A 7,692-nucleotide genomic window follows, 5' to 3' on the forward strand; every position below is an offset into this window, starting at 1 on the left:
CGAGGGAGGTCATTTTTGTGCTGGAAAATAAAGGAAGGAATAAAACTTATGTGTATCATTTTTTTTTCTTCCTATTACTAGAAAATCCAAACAAAAAAACGCTTGGGTATTAACTTACCAAGATACTCAAAAAGCCTATGTATGACAGTAGAAATAAATGAAGACATGAGGAAGTGGGAATACTAAAACACTATTGGCAGAACTGTGAACGGATCCAGCCAATGAGTTCAGAGAACTCCAAAAGGACGTCCAGTGAAAAATGCTATCTATCCACCTCCAGAGAAAGAACCGATGGAGTCTGAGTGTATATTGAAGAATGCTATTTTTTTCCTTTTTTCATTTTTTTGGTCTGATTTCTTCGACAACGTGATTAATATGGAACTAGGTTTTTTGTTTTGTTTTAAACCCATATCTTCCGTCTTGGAGTCAATACTGTGTGTTGGTAACAAGGCAGAAGAGCGGTAAGGGCTAGGCAATGGGGGTCAAGTGACTTGCCCAGGGTCACACAGCTGGGAAGTGTCTGAGGCCAAATTTGAACCTCTAGGCCTGGCTCTCAATCCACTGAGCCACCCAGCTGCCCCCTGGAACTAGGTTTTGCAGGACTGCACGTATATAACCCATTTCAAATTGCTTGCCTCTCTAGGAGGTGGGAGTGGAAGGAGGGAGGGATAAAATTTGGAATTCAATTTTTTAAAAAATGAATTAAATGAATTAAATTTTTTAAAATTAAAAATTGCTTTTGCATGTAACTGGGAAAATGAAATATTTTTTTTAAGTTGCATGATAAATAAATGACAAGCCACCTCAGTATCTTTGCCAAGAAACCTCCAAATGGGAGTCAGACATGACTAAAATGACTGAACAAAAGACTTATATGACCTTAGAGATCCCCTCATCTAGGGCAGCTGGGTGGCTTAGTGGATTAAGAGCCAGGTCTAGAGAGGGGAGGTTCTGGGTTCAACTCTGGAATCAGACACTAGTTGTGTGACCCTGGACAAATCACTTAACCCCAACTATCCAGCCCTTACTACTCTTCTGCATTGGAATCAATACCTAGTATAGGTCCTAAGTCAGGAGGTAAGGATTTTAAGAAGGAAACAAAATTATCTAATCCAATCTATAGTTGGTTCATTTTCACAAAAGCCCATGCAACTACCCAACGTCACACAGAGAATAAGTTGGAAGATCCCGGGTTTGAAAGCAGATCCAAAAAAAAAATTACACCAAATTTATTCTGGGTCTTTCCAGAAGGCTAAGCTATACTAATGGATGGAAAGTACCAGATTTAAAGTAAGTGTGTTCATTTTAGAATACTGGCGAGCTGAGGCACATCAGAGGTCCTCGAGATCAAGCCATAGAATGAAGGAACTGAAGTCATTTAGCTTGAAGAAAAGAAGACCTGTGGGAATGAGGGAACTGCCTAGAAGCATTTGGGGGGCTATCAAATGCTAGAGGGATTCTACCTGGTTTTTTATCCCAAAGGGTAGAAACAGGAGCAAAGTGAGAGGGAGCCGTGAAGAGGCTAATTCAGCTCTGATTTTGGAGAAAACTTTCTAACCATTGTTCAATCAGTTTTCATTCATGTCCAACTCTTCATGACCCTATCTGGGGTTTCCTTGACAAAAATACTGCAGTAGTTTGCCATTTCTTTCTCTTTCTAATTTTGTTTGTTTGCTTATTATTTATTTATTTTTAGGCCTTTACCTTCTGTCTTGGAATCAATACTGTGTATTGGTTCCAAGGCAGAAGAGTGGTGTATGATTGAAAATCTGTTACCCTGAAAAAAGAACTACATATCCCAAGAGCCCATTGACTTCCTGTCATTATGTACTTCCTGTAGGCAGAGGATAAAGGGCGTGGGCTTTGGAAGCACCCTCTCTCTGATGTAGAATCAGCATTAATGGCGGTGAGTGGGGTTGACTAAAAAATGGCTAACCAGCCAAGGGCACGTGGTCTTTATTTTGTATCTTCTTTATTCCTTGATTTCTAATGATCATTAATAAATCCCTTAAAATATAATATTATTATTGAGATTTAATTTTAACTTTTATTGACTTGCCTAGGGTCACACAGCTGGCAAGTGTCTGAGATCAGATTTGAACCCAGGACCTCCTTTCTGTAGAATCCACTCAATCTCTCAATCCACTGAACCACCCAGCTGCCTCCTCCAGCTCATTTTAAATGAGGAACTGAGGCAAAGAGGATTAAGTGACTTGCCCAGGGTCAGGCCATTAACAAGTGTCTGGGATCAGATTTGAATTCACAAAAGCAAGCCTTCCTCATTTCAGACCTGGTATTCTATCCTTGGAACCACTAACAATCAGGGCTTCCCAAAAGTAGGATGGGTTTTCCTAGGAAAAATAGCATATGGCAGGCATTATTCCATATCACAGTGAATAGAGCAGTCCTTATGGCTCTAATAAATATTATTTTCATGTTTATAATTAATAATATTTCTAGATCCCAGTGCCACACTATCACAGGATTATTATTTTTTCATTTAATCTTGAAAGAACAGAGAGAAACTGAGGCCAAAAATGGGTTGAGATCATTTCCCCAAGGTGGCAGGGTTCATTTATTTCTCATTGGTTGTGAAGATGACGTGACACAGTGGAAAGAGATCCAGATTTGGAGTCAGAGGATCTAGACAAATCCTAGTACTTGGGTGACTGTGGACAAGTCATCTAACATCTCTGAACCTCAGGTGGCTCACATCTAATTGATAGGTACCTTCCAGGTTGAAATCTCTAATTCTATAACAAGATTTTTTTTTTTAACCCTTACCTTCAATCTTGGAATCAACACTGTGTATTGGTTCCAAGGCAGAGGAATGAGAAGGGCTAGGCAATGGGGGTTAAGTGACTTGCCCAGGGTCACACAGCTGGGAAGTGTCTAAGACCTGCCCTCTGCTCCCCACCCATGAATCCATAAGGACTTCACTAGCACCTATAGGAGGCTGCTTTGTTGGATCCCCTCTGAAGAAACCAGAGTTCAAACAGTAACTCAGGGAGTTTCCTTGCCCATGATCTCAGTTCAGATTTGGAAGCCATTCAAAAGGCAGGGCAAGATAGGGCAGGACAGGGTAGGGCAGGGCAGAGTGTGTACTGAGAGTCAACAGAAGTGTGACTTTTCTGACTGCTCTCTCAGCCTTTGGCAGGGCAGGCTGCCAACTCAGAAATGACAACAGGGCACCGAGTCACATCAGCCACTCTACATAGACCTCTTCTAGCCAGTGCATTTAGAAGTGGAAGCCAAAAATGGAATGTGGTGGTAGAGGAAAACTCTGTGCCTGCAAAGCATCTCCCTATCTCAAAGGAACTTGCAAGGGCTAATTAAGTTTTAGAACACCTGTAGTGATGTTGACAATTATTTACCTTTCCTCCACCCCACATTTCTGACTCTCCCTTTTCCTCTTCTCTTCTTTCTCTCTTCCCCCTTTTCTCCTCCCTTCTTCTTTCATTCCCTCACTTCTCTCCTTCCTTTCTTTTTTTATTTCTTTATCCCTTCCATTATTTTTCTCTCTCCCTTCTTCCTACATGCCTGCCTGCCCAACTACATCCCTCTCGCTTTCTTCCTTTCTTTCCTATCTCTCCTTTTACTCTTCCATAATTTTTTGTCTCACTTTCTCTCTTTCCTCCTCCTCCTCCTCCTCTCCTGCCTTTTATTTCTATAATAATCATTGTCACTATTTCACAAATAGGGAAACTAATACAGAGCAAGGCAAGCTTTTCTACTCCTGGTGAAATGTAATATAGGAAGATTCAGAACACATTTTTTTTTTTGCACACAGGAAGGGTTCCACAAAATTTTGTTGGTTCTGTTTGTCTCAACAGACTTGAATGGCATCAAACAACCAGACTGCTCTGCTCTGTGGACCTGTATGCATCCCTGTGGAGAGTTGGCCCAGCCTCTCCTTTCAGATTCTGCTTTACTAATTTAAAATTATTCTTAGCTTTTTGGCAAGTCAAACAGAAAAGTGGTTCTGAAACCCTCCCAAAAAAATATTCACGATGGTACAAATTGGCAGGGGAGTTTGTTATTATTATTTCTTCTATATTAAACCTTAGGCAACTGGAAGAGATTGGGCCTGGAATGAAACTGAATCTAGAAGCAATTACTAGGAATTATAGTTAAGATCTGAGTTAAAAGAAGAGTAGGAAAATAAGACCAGTTGAAAGGAATCATAGAAAAGGCTGTGTAGTCACTTTCTTCCTTCTCTGAAGTCTATTATCTGATTCTCCAAGAGTTAGTGTCTTAGTTTACTATCTTAGATGATGGTTCTAGTGAGTTCTAGACTCCAGTTGGCAGCCCAATGTTCATAACAAGGTGATCTCTGTTTTGTATTTTTAGATATAAAATTTAAATTATTCCTTAGTAAATTGAGAGAATATCTATCAATTGGGGAATGGTTGAACCAGTTGTGGTATCTGTTAGTGATGGAAAACTATTGTACTATAGGAAATGATGAACTGGAGGAATCTCATGTGAACTGGAATGACCTCCAAGAATTGATGCAGAGTGAGAGGAGCAGAACCAGGAGAACATTGTACACAGAGACTGACACACTGTGGTACAATCAAATGTAATGGACTTCTCTACCAGCAGCAATGCAGTAACCCAAGACAATTCTGAGGGACTTTTTAGAAAAAATGTGATCCACATCCAGAGGAAGAACTGTGTGAGTAGAAACACAGAAGAAAAATGGCTGCTTGATCACAAGTGTTGATGGGGACATGATTGAGGTTGTAGACTCTAAACAATCACCCTGGTGCAATTATCAATAATATGGAAATAGGTCTTGATCAACAATACATGTGAAACCCAGTAGAATTGCCCGTTGACTATGAGGAGGAGGGTGGAGGGGAGGGAAAGAACATGAATCATGTAACCATGGAAAAATATTCCAAATTAATTAAATAAAATTTTTCAATTAGGAAAAAAGAAAGAGCTGGAAAGATCTACATGAACTGAAGCAGAGAGAAATAAGTAGAACCAGGAGAACATCATACACAGTAACAGCAATATTGTGGAAAGATCAACTGTGATTGACTTAGCTATTATCGCCACTACAATGATCCAGGACAATTCTTTGGGACTAATGACAAAGAATGCTATCCACCTCCAGAGAAAGAACTATTGGAGTCAGGATGCAAATGAAGGCATACAATTTTTCCATTGTTTATTAGGGTTTGTGTGTTGGGGTTTTGTTTTTATAAGATTTCTCACTTACAAAAGTGAATATGGACATGTGTTTTGCATGATAATACATGTATAACCCAGATAAAATCACCTGCCAGCACCAGGTCAGGGAAGTGAAGGAAGAGAGATAAGTTAAATCATATTTGAGAGAGAGAGAGAGAAAAAAAGAAGAAGAAGGGAGGGAGGGAGAGAGAGAAAGAGAGGAAGGAGAGAGAGAAAGAGTGAGAGAGAGAGAGAGAGAGAGAGAGAAAGGAAGAGAGAGAAGAAGGAAGGGAGAGAAAGAGAGAAGGCGTAGAGAGAGAAAGAGTGAGAGAGAGAGAGAGAGAGAGAGAGGAAGGAAGAGAGAGAAGAAAGAAGGGAGAGAAAGAGAGAAGGGGTGGAGAGAGAGAGAAAGAGAGAGAGAGAGAGAGAGAGAGAGAGAGGAAGGGAGAGAAAGAGAGAAGGGGTGGAGAGAGAGAGAAAGAGAGATGCTAAAAAAATAAAATTATTCCTTAGTAGCTCATTTCCCTGGAAGATCACCCTCATCAACTACCTCATTTCATTTTAAGTTTTAGTAATGCCTTTTGATTTTCACACTACAATCATTTCCCAATATAGTGTACACTCCACTATCCCACCCACACAGACCCCTCCTTGGGCAAAACCTACCAAGGTAATAACCTCCTCTGACAGCATAGGTAGTCTTCCACCCCTGCATCCTCCCATCTCTGTACCAAGAAGAAGGAATTCTATTTCATCATTTGTCCTGCGAGGCCACTATTTATCATTATAAAATGTATATATGCACATATATTCCTTTCATACACACACACACATATATATGAAATATCTGAGACCAGATTTGCCCGATCTAGCTCTCTCTCTGCTGAGCCACCTAGCTGCCCTGATCATATTGAATCTGGATTCAGCTGTCTCTTTGTAATAATGGAAATTGGGGCTGAGGAGTAAAGACACTTGTCTGTAGGCAGAATGGGGGCTTGAGCCAATGACTTCAAACCCAAAATCCAGCCACAATTCTGCTCTCCCTTTTTTTTTTTAACCTTCATGAAGAACAATCGTAGAGAACTTTTTCAAATACCTTATAAGCTTATCTTGCTAAGAAAAGGACAAATACACAGTTCATTATTTCACAGAGAGTAACCACCAACTCTTACTGGCAATCTGCCCACCAAAAAGAGATGCTTGATAGATTATCAACTTTACAAATATAGGGTATATATCCGGTATGATGAGATTGTGGGCAAGCATGCTAATGGGCTTAATTGCTATACCACAGAGGCATTGCTAAATGAAAAAACATCTGCCCAAGTAAGAGTTAGATCTGTGCCATATTTGTACATAGCGTCATCATTCATTTCACTGTGAGCCATATGGGCTCCCAAAACTAAGTAAGCCCTTCAAACTAAGTCCTAAATCTAACCTCTTTTCTTCTGCACAATGGGCATCTCATTTCTTAGTTGAAATGTAGACTTCCAACTATATATTTTAGGCTCTATGGAATATCATCTGTGTTTTTATTCCCAAAGGTCTGTGCCTCATCTAGCTATCCAACTCCAGGCCTGAAATTAATAAGCTTTTTTTTTTCTTTTAAAACCCTCATCTTCTTTTTTTAGAATCAATACTCAAGTGACTTGTCCAGGGTCACACAGCTAGGAAGTGTCTGAGGCAAGATTTGAACCTGGGACCTCCCATCTCTAGGTCTGACTCTCAATCCACTAAGCCACCCAGCTGCTCCTTCATAAGTTTTTTGATGAACAAGAATGATTAAACTTTTTTCTTTATGGTCCCAGAGAAAAAGTAGATAGTATTTTGTAGGTAGACTGGCCCTGGATATCCAGTCATCACTATCCAATAGGAAAACTGGTAAATTAGTGAGTTCTCTCTTTTAGAAGGGACAAAGGTAAAATAAAACTCTTTAAGAGTTTTGTGTCCTTCTCAGAGTCCTCTTATCCTTAAGTTGTCTCACAAAGCCTGTTTTCAAGATCAATATATTTTGCTTGTATAAAGATCATGTTTTTCCTTTTTTTCCTTCTTTCTTTTTTCTTCCTCTTTCTTCCTTCCTCCTTCCTTCCTTCTTTTTTCTTTCTTTCTTTCTTTCTTTCTTTTTTCTCTTTTTCTCTCTTTCTCTCTCTCTCTCTCTCTCTCTCTCTCTCTCTCTCTCTCTCTCTCTCTCTCTCTCTCTCTCTCTCTCTTTATCTCTCTCTCTCTTTCTTTTTTTCTTTCTTTCTTACTTTCCTTTCCAAGAAATAAGAGCAACAAGGGCTAGGTGATCAGAGTTAAATGACTTGCCCAGGATCATATAGCTAGGAAGTGTCCAAAACCAGATTTGAATCCAAGCCTGGCAATACATCCCCTGTGCTACCTAGCTGCCCCAGTATTTTCTTTTAACATTGCTTTTTACCTGTCTTCTAGATTGTCCTTCACTTATCTATATTTGCATTTCTAAATAGTTGTGCAACTCTGCCTCACTTAAATCCAAGTCAGGTACAAGTC

At 39.8% G+C, this 7,692-nt stretch overlaps 1 long non-coding RNA gene across 1 annotated transcript; it reads left to right on the forward strand.

Annotated features, from left to right (window-relative positions):
- Positions 1-429: 429 nt before the first annotated feature.
- LOC130457483 (uncharacterized) lies at positions 430-7,257 on the forward strand. Its single transcript, XR_008916717.1, has 3 exons — positions 430-1,906; positions 4,459-4,678; positions 4,935-7,257. It is a non-coding gene; the product is annotated as an uncharacterized LOC130457483 (long non-coding RNA).
- The last annotated feature ends 435 nt before the right edge of the window (positions 7,258-7,692 follow it).

Source organism: Monodelphis domestica, chromosome 2, assembly GCF_027887165.1.
Source record: "Monodelphis domestica isolate mMonDom1 chromosome 2, mMonDom1.pri, whole genome shotgun sequence".
NCBI lineage: Eukaryota > Metazoa > Chordata > Mammalia > Didelphimorphia > Didelphidae > Monodelphis > Monodelphis domestica.